The sequence below is a fragment of the Marmota marmota genome, unplaced genomic scaffold, assembly GCF_001458135.2.
Source record: "Marmota marmota marmota unplaced genomic scaffold, marMar, whole genome shotgun sequence".
Lineage (NCBI taxonomy): Eukaryota > Metazoa > Chordata > Mammalia > Rodentia > Sciuridae > Marmota > Marmota marmota.
Window position 1 is genome coordinate 48,730,051 of NW_026000037.1, and position 17,278 is coordinate 48,747,328.

The 17,278-nt window shown below is 33.7% G+C and overlaps 1 pseudogene; it reads left to right on the forward strand.

Annotated features, from left to right (window-relative positions):
• The window catches only part of LOC107136635, a 28,827-nt pseudogene extending 16,123 nt beyond the window's left edge, over positions 1-12,704 (forward strand).
• Positions 12,705-17,278: the final 4,574 nt, after the last annotated feature.

Consider the following 17,278-nt stretch of genomic DNA (forward strand, 5'->3'; position numbering starts at 1 on the left):
ACAAACTTCATGGCAAGAGTAATAGGTTGTCAAATTGTGTCAATTACTGTGTTCATTTTAAATATCCATTGAAGTGTTCTTCCCATTGGAGCAAGAGAGATCAACCTGTTTATTGATGATTTTTATTTATTTATTTGAGAATTCAGAGCATAACACTTGACAACTTGAATTTTTTGGCCATGATTTCTACTGATTTCATCATAGTGTCATCTTATTCAACAGTGACCAGAGCCTTTTTGCCCACTAGATTTCTGATGTCCTCAGGAGGCTAGCCTTGGGACAAACCCACCTTCACAGTGAGTGTCAGAGCAACTCATTTAGAGGAGAGTGTAACCAAAAATGACAAGTAGCTTTCTTGGCCAGGCCACAGAACCATTGGTGCATGCAGATGAACAATGTGGAAATAATGTAGGATGTCTTCTTCTATTTCAAAAACCAATTTAATTTTATATTATTTTATCATTTGTACAAGAATTTACTCTTTTTTCTAAAACAAATAAAAAATGTTATGATCAGACTCCACTGTGAGAAGTGACAAAGATCTTAAGGATGAAAATAGTGTTTACTCTGTCCTGTAATTTACTGTCCCACCTAAATAGCACTGGAGGCATGGCAACACTCAATACTTGTCAGACACTTGAACTGACAACGTAACACAACTGTATCAAAACTGGCCCTTTGTTTCTTTGAAATTCTACATATCATTGCTGTTTTAAAAGTATTTAGCTGGCATTTTAATTCACTGTATTTAGCAATTTGGTGGTATTCATAAATTTAATACACATGCATTTGACCCAGTAATTCCAGTTTTTTTGAACCTACCATATAAAATATTCAAACACATGTGCAAAGGTATGTGTACAGAGCTACTTGTTGCATTATTTTTTTCAATAGAAAATAGTGGACCTCCAGGTAATGTGGTGCATGCCTATAACCCCAGTGACTTGGGAGACTGAGGCAGAAGGATTACAAGTTGAGGCTAGCCTAGGCAATTTACCAAGACCCTTTCTCAAAAAAAAAAAAAAGACTGGGGATGTAGCTCAGTGGTAAAATGCCCCTAGGTTCAATCTCCAGTATAAAAAAACTAAACTAAACTAAACTGAAAGAGCCACCAGAGCAGGTAGTTAAATAAATTAAGCTAATTCTGTACTTTGGAACACTATGCAGCAGTTGTGAAAGAAAGAATTAGATCTTTTTTTAAAAAAAAATATAGATGTAGATGAACACAAAGTATCTTTATTTATTTTTATGTGGTGCTGAGGATTGAACCCAGTGCCTCACACATGCAAGGCAAGCACTTTACCACTGAGCTACAGCCTCAGCCCTAAGAATTAGATCTTTATATACAAACCTGGAAAGACATTCAAGATGTGTTGTTGAAAGTTTAAGACAAACTCTTAAAACAATTTATGTGTTATAAGTGCATAAGTATAAATTCTGAAATGATAAACAATATCAGTCTGGTCTCTCACTGTCTTAGGCTGCTATAATAAAACATTTTAATCTGGGCAACTTAAAAACAGTAGAAATTTATTTCTCACAGTTATGGAGACTGAGAGGTCCAAAATCAAGGTGCCAAAGCCTCAGGGTCTGGTCAGATCTCACTGTAAGTTTCCATTAAGATGCCTTCTTGCTATGTCCTCTCAAGGCCAAGGGAGTCAAGGGGCTCTCTTCAACACCATTTACAGGGTCCTAACCCCATCCATGAGGAGAGAGCCCTTGTGATTTACTCAATTCCCAAAAGGATCCACTTTTTTAACATTATGAATTTGGGGGGTACACTAGAATTCAATCATCAAAAACCAACAAACTTTTAGTCGTATTTACCTCTGAGACTCAGCAGGTACATTGATGATAAAGTAATGTCTTTTAAGATGGGGAAAGAGCTTTCACTTTTTACTCTAATAAATTTGGGATATTGTTTTAATTTTTAACAACAAGCATGTATTTATATATTTAATAATTAAATAAATCTGATTTTTACCACAATACTGTCTTACACGGAGAAAAAATTTTCCTGACAATTTTTAAAGCAAACACAGAATATTTACAATCATTCATATATCTGTTTTATTTCGCTATTCCTATTTCTCCCTTTACACATTATTTCCATTATGAAGCAATGAAAAGCAAACAAAAGTCTCTTAAAAACAGAAAAAAGAAAATAAATAAAGATATGCTGAGATATGTATCGTTTAGATTATTTCCTTCTCTCTGTCCAGGGGCAAGAGAGCAACTTTCTATTTATCCCAATAGATATTATTGCAAAAGAAGAAGGAGAAGGGGAATGAGGGTCAGGAGGAGGAAATAGGAAGGAAGGAGAAAGAAGAGGGGGAGGAGAAAGAAAGAAAAAAGAAAAACTATTGAGAAGAACTTGGAGTGCCAGTTCCTCTTACTAAGGTTAAAGGTGGATATAGTTGACCACTTCAGCCAAAAGGGTATAAATAGAACGGCATTCAAATGTTTGAATTAGTAAATACATTCCATATTAGCATTTTATCTGATTGTTTTATGTTGAATAATATATGACTGGATTAATATTACTTTTAAAGTATATCTTACATTATTTGAATGTCAATAGACACTGATGAATATAAAAACTTATGCTCTATCTTTTTTCTCCTTTATGCTGCTAGGGATGGAACCCAGGGCCTCATATATACTACATTCCCAGTCCTGTTTTCCATTTGTTAATTGCAGACCTCATACAAGATATTAGTTTTTGCTGAAGTTAAGTCTTATCGATGTATTTGCATTTAAATTATAAGAACTACAAAAGACATAACTTATTTCTTATTTCTTATCCTCTTCTTTTCTATATATTTGTATATAACCTAAAACTTAGCTATAAAATTATTTCTTGTACGTATTTTATTGTGAGAAATATTTCAAATAATGAGAAATGCTGATACATAGTGAGAAATTGCCCTCCAAAGAAAGTATTTTAAAAGTTACAAATGCTTGAATTTACTTGGTTCTTTGTAACCAAGTAAATTCTCAACATATTTTTAGGTATAGGTTTTGATCTCTACTTTTTAAAAATTCTGAAGATCTCAGCCAAATCTGCCATTATTTTCTTTGAAGCCCAAGCTACTCTTAACAGATTTCTTTCTTGAAGAGAGTAAGGTGTGTTTCATTATTTATTTATTTTTCATTATGATTGAAGGACCCCATTTAAGTTCATTTTAAGCTGACTTCTAACATACACTGTTAAGAAGAAAATTCATGAACCACCTAGCCCATTCAGCCTCTACGGAATCTGTTCTGGTCTGTGGAAGAACTAAATAATAACAAATAATCATTTTCTAAAACTTACTTCTACTTTGTGAATGAAAAGGTATTTTGCTAATAAGATGGAACCACTGATAGTTCCAGCTTATGATAGTCACCCCCTTTTGCTCTAATAACTCAAAAAATAGGCATCTATTTTCCCACCAAGGAAATTTTTTAACTAAATGAAGCAGAAAATAAAGCTTCTTTCATATATTTTTCTATAAAAGCATTCTAAGGGAAAAAATAGGCAGACAAAAACTTTAAAGCAGGAAAAATGCACTGAGAATTGTGAACTTTTTGGTGTTTTTAATCATTCAAGTTATTTCTTCATTCTTTAACTGCAACTCTCTTTTACTTCTAAGAGTTGTATTTCTAAAGTCAATGGAAAATGTTGACATTGCTGCAGACCAAGGAATAAAAAATGCAAATGATATACAAAATGTGAAAATCCTACTTAGGTCCTAACAAGTCTTTCAGGACATGGCTCTCTTATATTCTGTTTTCTTACCTCCTTGTTTAATCAGTATAGCCTTTTTTTTTTTAATTTTTATTTTTTTCTTCCTGGTACTGGGATTTGAGCCCAGGGCTTCATGCATACTACGTCAGTGTTCTAGCATTGACAATTTGCTCAATCCTTTTAAAATTTTTTATTTTGAAATAGGGTCTTGCTAAAATCCTGAGGCCTTGAACTTGTGATCATTCTGCCTCCCGTCTCCCAAGCAACTGGGATTACAGGCACTGATCACCCCACCCAGTCAGTACTACCACCTTTACTGAGCACCAACAGAATAAGTGATACTTGTAGGTGAGTTTAAATGTAATTCAAATTTTTAAATAATTGATGGTCTTATAGGACAGGTAAGATGATCTTAAAATGACTTCACTTAAAATAAAATAATATGGATTAGTTATTCTAGATGTTTACTTGTAGGTCTGCTAATAATATAGATATTTGTGAGCATCTATTATACATATTACATATGAACATATTTGCATGAAAGGGAGGAAGTGATCAATTGTTCTGTATTAATTAGAGATGGCTTCTGAAGGAAATGTAATTGGCTAAAAATGCCATGCTTGTAGAAACCTTTAAGATCGCAATGAACCAAAGGACTACCTGAACTTTTCATTCCCAGAAACTGCAATGTTGTCATAAGAATGTAGGTCTCTAAGAAACAACTAAATAAATACATGTATAGTATGTAACATATATAATAGACTCATTATTATAGCATGTTCACCTGAAGAGAAATATTTTTCTTTGAGCATCTTTTTATCCTAACTGAATAGAAATAAGTTCATATATAAAGAAAATGTCTGTTTTCCACTTTTAAATGCAGTTTGATAACTGGCTTATACTTTAGGACAATTTTTCACACAAAATGAGCAATGCACACTGAAGGAAATGTCTGTGCTGTCAGCAGGGATGGAATTCTAAATTACTAGAAGCATAACCAATGCTCATGTCACCTTCACTCAAAGGAGATAAAAGCAAGATAAATGCATCTGGTTTCTTGAAGCCTACACTTAGCCTTCTTTGATGACTTTGGAAATGTTATACTTTTAAAAAATTAACAGAGTAAAAGGGTCATATTTACCTGTATGTATCATAAGAGAGAATGAGAGACTGAATCTAATTTTGCTTATTTGTTATCTTTTGTTTTTATAGCAATTGAGCTCTAATAAATCTGCTCCAAATTATTCACTTCCTGTCTTTGGTGAAGTAAACTGGGACACCATTTTGATACTGTGTCTACTGAAGATACGTGTATAGCACTTCAAAGTTCAAATAATCTTGAAGGTGCTATCTAGCACAACTTTGGTTTAGGATATATTACCTATCTACAATTAAATAACAAAGATTTTTTTTCAATAGCAAAGTGGGAAAAGTATTCAGTTCCATCTAAATGTTAGTCTTTTCTCTTCAGAGTATGATGGACAATTAAGTTTTTAGGGTTTTTTTTTTTCCTCAATTTTCTTGATTAAATGGACTGTTAGTAACCAGCCAAGCCACCAAAGTGGTTTTCCTTTGAGAATTTCTATAAAGAAGTTGGGTTATTTTGCCCAACACTTTTGACTGTGGCCAACTCATGGTTATGCTCTGAACTTGGCTGTTACATGACCTGCATGGTCTAATTTTTTAGGTTCTGAGGACAGGAGCTTTCTCTACCTTCCAAGGAAGCCAGTTCTGTAGTGTAGCCCCACTAATTATTTAAGGTAGGTCTTCCTTTCTTTAAAATAGCTGGTATTCAAGTTTGAAAAGCAGCTACTGAGTAAGCAGCCTGACTTAAACTGACAAAAGCAAGGAAATTCTGGATCCATACTTCACCTTCCACCTCTTGACCCCACAAACCGCCATATTAGCGTGATCACACCAAAATACCAGCTTGTGTTTACAGTTGCAGTCCTCCTGATGGCGGACAGGCGCGTGTACACGAGCACTCGCTCTGTGTGCACTGAATAGGATCACGATCCGGAGAGCTGAAAATGTAAACACAAGCTGGTATTATGGTGTGACTGGCGGTTTGTGGTTCTTTGTTTGAATACTTTAAAAATGGGCACCCTGGCAAGAACAAAAGAGGCAGAAAGCAGAACTGCTCTTAAATGGTTTCTCTCGTCTTTGTCCCTCCTCAGGTAGACCCAAAATAACTTATGCATTTGACGGGGTCCCACGGAACCATGTGTTTTTGCTTGTTTGGCTACACTTCAACGTAACAGTTTTGTTTTCAAATGCAGGTCGTTAGTACTCTGCCTTTGGTAGTTCTAAATGATTTCGTAAGTACCCTTAAGCACTGTACTTCTCCAGTTATTATTTGTATCAAAACCATCCACGTTGCAAATTCATTGCAATATTTGATGTTTAAGCAAGAACCTAAACACCTTATATGGTCTTTTAAGATTATTTGCCAATTAGCAATGATTCTTTTACCCAAGATGAAGATTAGTGCCAACATAACCCTATCAGACAATATATCTACCTATGGCTCTTATGCTATTTCGGTCATTGATTTTAAAGTGCAAAAGTTAAACTCCAGAGGAATGTAATGGGTAAAGGGTAAAAAATCTAAAATTAGAAGCTTTCTTTTAGCATGGCATCTAGTTGCATAGTTGGTCCATTCATTTCCTCTGTAGTGATTGTCATTACTCCATGTTAACATTAAGTAAATTTGATCATTGGCCTCTCCACTGTGAAGCTTGATTCCGAAATAAATTTATTTGTAGGTTGTGTATAAAACCATATTATTTCCGGGGAAAAGTTAAGACACATAAAGAAGGAAGTAGTAAAGAACATGATAATGCTTGGAGGTTAATACATTGTCTTTTTTTTTTTTCTTGCAGTACTGAGGATTGAACTCAGAAGTGCTCTATTACTGAACGCTTCCCTATCCATTTTTTATTTTTTATTTTGAGACAGTGTCTTGATAAGTTGCCCAGGCTGGCCTTGAACTTTTTTGCCTTAGCCTCCTGGGTAGCTATATTAAAGGGTGCCCCACTGCACCTTGCACATTGTCTTGTTTCTTAAAACAGAATTTTCCCTTTAGAATTAGGTATACCATTGCTACTAAAAATCAGTAGCTAAAGGAACAGTGAATTGTTTGGCAGATCTCTTTTCTTAAATAAAAGTTACAAATTGATTTTGCACCTACCGAAGCAACCATTCACCACTGTAAACTTATTTCTGACAACTGTTTCTTTTAGAATCAAATAAGTAATTGAAAACAAAAGTGATTTTCTCAATACAGTTGAAACGTAGTTAATGTAAAGACATAAGTACAAACAACTCATGGTCATAGACAGTTTTGATGTAGACTACAGATTTAATAAAGGAATACGAGAAATCTTAGCTTGGGACGTTTTAATGAAATGCCACTCAAATAGAAGCAAGTGATTCAAAAAGTGTTGTCAGTCACTTTAGACTGAAAAGAAATAACGGGAAATAGCTTTTAAGATATCAAATAATTTGCACTAAAATGCTATACTCTAGCACCTTGCCTTTGAATAGGCCTTGTTTGTTTAAAACATATTGTATTTGACCACTTCATGAAACTGCACAACTTCCCTGACATTTGCCATCTTGTATCATATCTCTCCCCATATGAGATCTCTCACCAAGACAGCCTGCACAGATTTCACAAATTATAATAAAGGAATCACCTATATATATATATCAATACTGACAGATCCAGATCATCTTATTTTCACCTAAGCCATGTTCAGGCTCAATTGAAAAATAAATTAAGGAATGAATAGATTTCCTGGAAGAGTGAGTTTGGCCTTATCTTACGCTTATATTTTAAGAACAACCATGTAAAGCTCTTTTGGAGATTCAATATCAGATATACAAATAATTAATGTACAAAGATTGACATTTTCACAAGGTTTATCCCCAATAGAAATTCATATCTTATGAGCTATATTTCATCTGTTGGAGAAAAAAGTCTAGGCTATAGGAATTCAGTTTTAAGCTTTAGCTTTTAGTTTTAGAGATTTTTTTAAAGTTCTTCATTTCACAGATATGATTGAAGTTTTGTAGATGATTCAAAACCCCTACGACCCTGCACATATCCTTAGAACTCCTTGTAATTTGCATTGGTTCATCTGCTTTCTTTAGCTACCTCATCCTATTAGTATCTGTTGGTCCTAAATAAAGATAAGCATGGCCTTTTAGGTTAGAAGTCCTTTGGCAAATTTATCTTGTAGAAATCCAATAAGAAAAGTAAAATGGAAGTCATGAAAACTGCAGCAATGCTCCAACTCTACATCTCTAACCCTTAGGTTAAAAAAAAAAAAAAGATGAAAAGTTTAAGTGATGTGTGGGTGGTGATGACTGTACAACAATGTGAATGGCTAAATGATCAGTTTGACCTTATAAATATTTTATCAAACTAAAAAGTGTTAAGATTAATTTGAATGAGAAATTAGGGACTGACTTTAAGAACTTGGGGTTGGGGGGGCAAGTATAATACCAATGCAAACATCTGAAAATACAAAGCATTCTTCCCAATTCCTGCAAGCAAATACTTAGGAATGTTTGCCACTGGAGTCCATTCAAACACAAATTATCATGTAAAGTAGCCAAAAGACAGTATTACCAGAAGATAAAATATGTTAAATATGCTTTATTCCTACCTTCCTTTTTTTTTTCTGATTTTTAAAGTCCAACTCCCAACTTTTTTTTTCTAGGTTGTTATTTTTTCAAAAGTCCATGAACATGAACATATAACTTATCTGTGTGACTATAAAAATGAAAAAGAATAAAGTAAAAAGAAGTGAAAATAACAGTGCCTTAAATACTAATGAATTTTAAGTAGTTGAATTTTTAAAAGTAAACTCTAAGTCATACTTTTGGGCCTACTTTCCCACTTTTTAATAGCTTTCTAAAAAAACTCCAACCTTGAAGAGCATGCGGTTAGAAACATGGAACAGTGAGGCTAGGCTTAGTCACAGGACTATTTCAATGCGAGCTGCTTCTATTTTTGGTGTCCTACAGAGAAACAGAATTAGAATGTTCTAACCTCTGCTCATTCTGTAGGTGAGAGTATTAAATTGACTATTTAAAAAGTTTGGGGAGTGGTTCCCTTCTTTTTCATGTTTTAGCTATTAGGTGATTATTTTATGGTGCTACAGAGGATTAAGGACAAACAATTAATTTCATATTCATAATTCACTACAAATTCCCCAGGGCAGGTTACCATGGATGTAGTCTATCATGAGCATCAAGGATGTAGTTTCTGTCTTGTACTCATACTGTACTACTGGGTTTGTGTCCTGGTTGCATGATGTTTACACCCCTTCATTATCTAAGACAGAGCACCATTACATCAATTTATAGAATCTCAGAGTCAGATGAATTTTGAATTCACTTGTTCAAGTACCAAATGTTTGAATTTCTTCAGGTACTTATACAGCCTTAAGCATTAATGACCCTTGTCATAACAATCCCATTACTGCTGTAGCATATATGTTTGGGAAAAGGAAAACTAATAAGCCAGGAATAAATTATTACTTCTTCATTTTCAAAATATGCATACTATTGAGGATTTAAGGAAATAACCTATATAAGCACACGTAGCATAGTGCTAGAAATACAATGTCTACTTACAGAGTATTATATTTAAATCCATATCCATCATCTCACTTTTCTTTTTGTTTCAAGTGTCTAGTGCTATTTCATGTCATGAAGTTTTTTTGTACCTGGTTATCATTATTATGTTAAGGTCTAGGTTGCTGTAATGTCAGTTGCCTAACCTTATGACATATACCCAATTCACAGTTTTTTAAAATAAAAGAAAACTGATGGTGCTTCTATTGTATGCTAGATTCTTGTGGTGTTAGGGATTTGGATATGTCAATGTAAATTTGCATAACTATTTACTTGTTCATTTATTCACCCTTACTTGCTCTAATGATAAAGCTCAGTCAGAAACTATAAATATTACTAGAAATTTTGGAATAAATACTTGTGTTTATAAATACAAGTTCCTTTTCTAGTTCATTCATACCTCTTGATTAACTAGATACTGAGAAGTAGGAAAAACTACTAACTTCTACATCTAAAATATCCCACACCTATTTCCTAATTTCATGTCTATACCAAAACCCAAAACATAGCAAAATGTTTTCTCTCATAAAACTGTATTCACTTAGGTATAGTCTTTGAGCTATGTTTTCAAATATTCTTAAAGATTTCCATTTCTATGATTGTTATTAAGGAAATTTGATTATAAACAGTTTTGTTGAAGATAAATTAATTCAAATTTTGAATATGTGGCCTAAAAATTTTTAAAGTAAGTAATTAGCAGCTCTGGTTTACCTGAAAGATGCAGTTATCAGGAGCATGTAATTTAATATCAGCAAATCTCTAATATCGATGTTATTTAAAGCCATACATTAAGAGTCATAAGCATCTGTAGTGACAGAAGAAGCATGCAGCAAAGTACTGAAAAACTGGAATAGAATTAATTGGTTTTGGTCTACCCACTTCAAATTAGAAAATAGCAACAGAAAAAAATTAAACACTAAATGTATTCGTTAGGCAGGATCAGCAATCATGCTGCCCACACATGATCTGCAATTAATTTGTAAATAAGAAAATTCATCACCTGGAGGATAATAAACTCTAGTTTTATGGCCCAAAAGACTAGACAAGTAAAAACCACTAATGAAGGCACTGTATAAACACAAGGGCAAAAATGTACACTGGTTGAGCAAGTGAAGATAACAAGGAGGCTCTTTTTCATTATTAAAGTAGACCAAAAGATACGTGACACATATCTGGAGATTTTTCTGAAGTGTTAACACTGCTCAAAACAGGGTCACTTAAAAGGCATGGAAAAGTGTTACTACAAGGTATGGAGGGCAAAAGTTGATTTTTAGAAAGAGTTAGCATTTTTAAAAAGTAAGGATCAGTGTTAAAAAAAAAGTCTGGGATAGCTACCTTAATTTTAATTAATTTTTATAAATGTATATTAGAAAGTCACTAATAAATAATAATATGAATTGACTTTAGTTTCCCGTCTTCAGATGTGACTTGGACTATGAAGAAACATATCCATGTAAGAGTGATTGAGAAAATAAGTATTCAATGTAATTTCCAGTATTTTTTACTTTGGAAGAGTCTTTCATGTGAAAAACTATATTCTCTCTTATAAATTATTGTATAACACTCCTTAATTTAGAATTCAAAATAAAGCACTAAACTTATATTTATTTAAGGGAGAATTTCTTCTTTTGTTTCAGCACTAAGAAGCAGAGGTAAAATCTATAGGGATGTTTATTTAAAATACAGACTTCTGAGCCAGGCATCTTGGTGCCCCTTATTATTCCAGCTATCCAGGGGGCATAGGCAGGAGGATGGCAAATTTGAGACAACTCTGGACAACTTTAAAAAATCTTGTCTAAAAAAAATAAAAATAAAAAATAAAGAGGTTAGAGATATAGCTCAGAGGTAGAACACTTGCGCAGCATGTGCAAACCCTGGGTTCAATCTCCAGTACTGAAGAAAAAAAACACAAACACACACACACACACACACACACTAATTAAAATGCTATCTCTAGAAGTGGGACCCTGGAGTCTGTACACATGTAATAAAACTCTTCTTGATTTTTAAGCATACTTAAAGTGGAGAATGACTTTATTGTTTAATATTAATGCTTGTTACAAATTTCTTCAAGTATTTCCATTTTAGAAACAAAATCATTCTTTAGTAGTCATATGGACTACTCCTGCAAAGTTTAGCCAAGCGTGGTAGTACACATCTGTAATCCCAGTGGCTTAGAAGGATCCCTGCTCAAAGCCAGCCTCAGCAAAAACAAGGTGCTAAGCAACTCAGTGAGACCCTGTCTCTAAATAAAATACAAAGTAGGGCCAGGGATGTGCCTCAGTGATTGCCCCTGAGTTCAATTCCCAGGACCAAAAAAAAGTTTAAAATTATTTTGAAATAAATTATTTATATAAACTATGTTCTCAGACCCAGAGTCATCTTTTTTTTTTTTTCCCTCAGAAATCTTCAGGCTTCCTCTTCCCAAAGTCATCTTAATGGGATCAATAATATCATTACTGATAAAATTAAAAGGAAAAGAATGTTTTAAAATTTAATGCCGTACATAGCATTTAATTTTTTGAATGCTCTAGAAATAAGTTATGAATTACAAGTAAAATAAGTATGTTAAAATATATTACATTACAAAATTTCAATAATCAAAACATTTCAGTACTCAAAACAGATGTCATAAGGTACTAGAAACATGCCATTAAAACATATAAAAGAGAGGGTGTTTTTTCTTCTCAGAAATTCCTCTTGATTCAAGAGCAAATGGATGGATTTAAAAAAAAAATATTTAGCACTACAAAAAGCCAGCATGGCTTCTTTGAAACAAAACAAAACATTATATACACTATATCCCAAATAAAATCAGAATCAGGAATGCAGACAGGCAGAGAAGTTCCTAATAACTCTGGAATGAGAAATGAAAAAGCCCACAGTCAAGAGAATCACCCTCAGGAGAAGGTTAATGATCCAGGACCACAGTTTATGAGTGGAATGATTGTGAAGATCATTAGCACAGAACCTCTACCTGGCAGGAAACAAGTTCGGGACACTTTGGCTGCAATCTCACAAGTTGTTTATGTTGATTTACTAGAAGGAGATACAGAATTCTATGTCAGATTTAAAACTCCTGAGGATGCTTAAGCAGTAATGAATGCATATATTGAAATTTTTTTAAAAAGCACTGCTGGAAACTCAAGGTCCTTTCTGGTGATCATGAACAGAGGTATTGGCAAAAGATTTTGGTAGATAGGCCAAACTTAATCAGCCTTGGGGAAAGAAAAGAGGCACTGAGAAGTTAATCATCAAAGCTGAAAAGATCAGGCTGGCAAAGACTCAATAAGCAAGTAAACACATTAGAATTTCTGAATATGATTGAAAAATTAAAGTTCACCTCTTAATTTTACTGGGTACTTAAGAAATTCTAGGAAAATCTATTTTTATTATGGTAGTATTACATAATGAATGTATTTCTAAAATCTACATTTAATTAAAAAAAACTTTGTTACTTAAGTTGCAAATAAGCTTTTTTTCTAAACAGAAGTGCACTATATATGACAATACTTTATTTGCTAAAATTACATAAGTCAACCTTACCTGATTTCATAAATAAATGTTTTAAACATTAAAAAAATACAAAAGATTATACAATTCAGCAATAGGACTTGTATTAGGCCTAATCCTAATAACATTATTTATTTATTTATACTATTTGATCATACAATATTAAAGGAGCAATATTTCAAAACAGTAATTGGGGAAAATTTGCTAGTAGAAATTATTTTTAAAAAATAATGTCTGGAAAAAAAGATGAATGCTTATTAAAAAACAAGACCCAAATACTATATTATTAAATACTGTAAAGAAGGGGTTCAGAAAGTACAGCTATCTGGAGTTTTTTTGTTTTTGTTTTTTTTGGTGGTACTGGGTAATCCAACCCAGAGCCTTGCAGATATACTGAACTATATCCCCAGTGCTTTTAAATTTTTATTTTGAGACAGGGCCTTTCTAAGTTGCACAGGCCAGCCTCAAACTTGTGATCTTCCTGCCTCAGCCTCACAAGTAGCTGAGATTACAGGAGTGGTCACCACACCTGAATAGGAGCTATTTAAGGTAGGATCAAACATTAAAATAATCTACATGTACTTGTGTAGTAAGGTAATTCATTTTTATGTTGATTATTATTAATCATCAGGAAACATTATTTTTCTTTTTTCTTTTGAGACAGGGTCAGACTATGGTACCAAGACTTGTCTCTTACTCATGGGCTCAAGCAATCCTCCTATCTCAGCCTCCTGAGTAGCTGGGACTAGAGGCCCATACCACCTTATTGGGCTCAGGAAACAGGTTTATGTTCCCTGGTTTAAGAAGCAAGAGATATGTATAGCCTGTAATAGTATGATTTTAACACACTATTTATAATGAAAAAATTCTTTAGTAATTAGTAGTTAATTCATTCTTAAGAGATATGTGTCATATCATGAAAAGTTCCTTGAATTTACCTCAAAGGAAGACAACAGTTTTCCCAAATGGTTTAACTTAAAGAATAGATTGTGTTACTTAGACATAGGCACCCTCTAGTGGCAAAAAGTAATAGTTTGGGGGTAATTGTTTTGTTATTTGCATTAAGACAAATCTAGTTAAATCTAGAGATTTTGCTCAAAGCTTTGTTAAAAAATGTCTATTTTAAACTGCACATATTAAACTAAAAATTGTTTGCTTACATTTAAAAATGTAGAGATCAATGAAGATCACAAAGTGAGAAAAGAGTTGAAGATGATGAAGGTACTATTAGCATAAATAGTGATGATACAGGGGGCTAGGATTGTGGCTCAGCAATATAGAGCACTCACCTAGCACATGCCAGGCACTGGGTTCTATCCTCAGTACCACATAAAAATAAATAAAATAAAGGTAATGTGTCCAACTACAACTAAAAAAAATATTTTTTTAAAAGAATTAATAATGTCAATTAGGTGAAACTGTTACAGAGCTAGGGCCTTCTGAGCAGCTGAGGCAGTGTGAAGACCCATCCTTCAAATCCCAATTCTTGCTATCAAGTCAGAAAGATTTCAGACATGTCTCTCAAAGTGATAGGCAGGAATTTATTGAAAGGATAGAAAAAGGGAAAGGGGACACTCTCAAGGGAGAGAGTGGATCTTATCAGAGAGGAAAGGGACAACATGTCACTCCTGCACTCCAGTTTTACTGGGAATCCCAAGGAAGTTTCCAGAAAGTCCCACCAAGATTCACTTCTTTTTTGACTGACAGCAAGATGACATCAGACTTTTAAGTATCCACTATGCCATGGCAACTTTAGGTCACCCTGGTCCATGCTGAAGAGTTCTAATTGAATTTTTTTTTATTTGTAGATGGACACAATACCTTTATTTTATTTATTTATTTTTATGTGGTGCCAAGGATCGAACCCAATGCCTCCCACATGCCAGGCAAGTGCTCTCTCCTCAGAGCCACAACCCCAGACCCTCTAATTAGATTGTTAACCATACATTCTTACAGATTTTATTGCTATGAGTTTCAGGATCTGGGCTCCCTTCTATCAACATTATTTCAGGCCTGCATTTCTCCTGCAGATATTACATAGTTGGCTGAGAAATGTGACATATCCTGTCCACTTAGGCCAGGCAGGGCTTCAGGTAAATTGCTTTTTGGAAAAGAAAGCTTGTAAGGGCCATTTTATAGAATTGTTCTCTTAACCTTGTGTTCCCACCATCTTCATCTGTTTGTCTCCTAACAAAACCATAAATAGCAATGCCTGGCTGTGGAAGGAATCAATAAGTTTTGGTTCCTTTAATTCTTTGGCCCTTTTATTAATGTAGATAAGCAAAGCTAGTTAATAGTAAAAAGTAAACCAAAGTACTGAAAGGAAACATTTTAGATGCAATATGATCAGACAAGAGAAGGATTTAAGATATTTTTAGCAAGATCTAAAAGAGAATGACAGATATAAAATGACAAAGAGAGAGCAAAAAGGCATATAAGCCAGGAGCATAAAATCGAAATTAACATGCAATATTGATGCAGAAACCAAGGTGGAGAGTAAAGAAAAAATAACATGAGAATGGCATTAGGGTTATGTAAGAAATCATCTCTTACATAAAGATTTATTACTTAAAGATTTATTTTATATGATTGTCAACAGGAAACCACAGTGTTTTCTCAAAAAACAATAAAGTACATACGAAAAGTAGTTGGTTTTCCACCTTATTTTGTCATTATACTGACTCAATCTAAATGCACAGTGATTTATGATTCTAAACAAGAAAAAAAAAGTTAGAGGGTCAAGTACTTCCTGTCCATATGTGATCAGAAAACTTGAAGGAAACTCAAAGATTTCCTAAAATAATTTTTTTTTCCTAGACACCCACAGTGTTTGGTATATATTTGTAGCATTTTCTTCTCCCCATTCATTTCTTTCTAAACTTAAATCTCTATATTAAATGATATGTATATATCTCCCTAAAATTCTTCATTTACCTGCATATGGCTGTACCTTCAAAAAATTAAAATAAGAAAAAATACTATCTCTAGATATTTTCTAACTTGACTCCTAATAATCATAAACTATAATAAGTCCTGTAAAAAGTATTAGATTCTCATTTGTCTTCAGCAGAACATAGACATGTTGATAATCTGTATCTTTTCCTACCCTCCACAGCTACTTCTCACACTCTCCACTCGGCTTTCTGCCCTGGGAGGCTGGCCTCTAAGGGCTCCTGTGACTAGTTTTCCTCGGCTCCTGGCTTCCACTTGGGTTTGGCTAGTTGGAGGAAAAGGAAAGAAATTAGAATATTCATTTCTTTGGCTCCCTCCCCAACAATATCAGGTTTTAAATGTCTGAATTAATTCCAATTAGGCCATATCACTTATTAGATGGCATCCCATCTCAGATTCTGGTAGCAACTACTTCCTCTTGCTTCTTCAAACCTAGGGGTAATAATGGCTTCCTGTTGGCACTAAATGCTTCCCTATCCCTTGCTGAGCTGCATTAAACTTGATAATGTCTCTTCATGAAGTCCTCAGTAAACTTTTTTTTTTTAATGATATCGTGTGTTTGCTGCTGCGATTCTAACTCTGATATAAGACTCCTAGACAGAGTTCTAGCAAGAAGATTATAGAAAAGGCAGCTATCTTAAGCAGGAAAGACTACACATGAAAGGCTGAGTTTATGTTGTGGTAATAAACAAGTCCAACATCTTAGTTATTTAACTCATACAAGGTCATTTTATACATTTACAAAATAATATTTACATCAATTTTATATATATATATGTAAAAAAGTTTATTTTTTACTTTTCACAAGCCTGAAGTATTTGAAACCCTTGTATTTAAAAATGATAATAAGATTATAACTTTTTTTTTAAGATGGGGTCAAACTATGCTGCCCAGGCTGACCTTGAACTTTTGAATTCAGTTGATCCCCCTGTCTCAGCCTCATGAGTAGCAAGGACTACAGTTGCGTGTCACCACACCTGGCTTGTAGCTATTTACTATAGTTGTTTATAATATCCCTATTTCAACAGCTTGATATTGTATTTAATAAAAAATCTCTTTATGCTTTGACCCTTCCCCCTTTTATTATATAAATCCATAGAAATTTCTAATGCAAGAAAAATATTTTTGAACACAAAACTATGCTTTAGGGGAAAAAAAGAAAAATCCAGAGGTCCTTGAAATAAATAGGGAATTCATAGCCCAAACAGCAAGCCTATAAGGTTAAATAATGGCCTCCTAAAGATGTCCATGTCCTAGTTCCAACAATATATGTTTATATTACTTTTCATGACAAAAGGAACTTTCTAGATATGATTAAATTCAGGTTCCTGAGCTGAGGATAATATACTAGATTATTTGGGTGGATCTGGTATAATCATAGGGATTCTACTTATAAGAGAGGCAGGAGGTCAGAGAGAGAAGGTGATATGAGAAAGC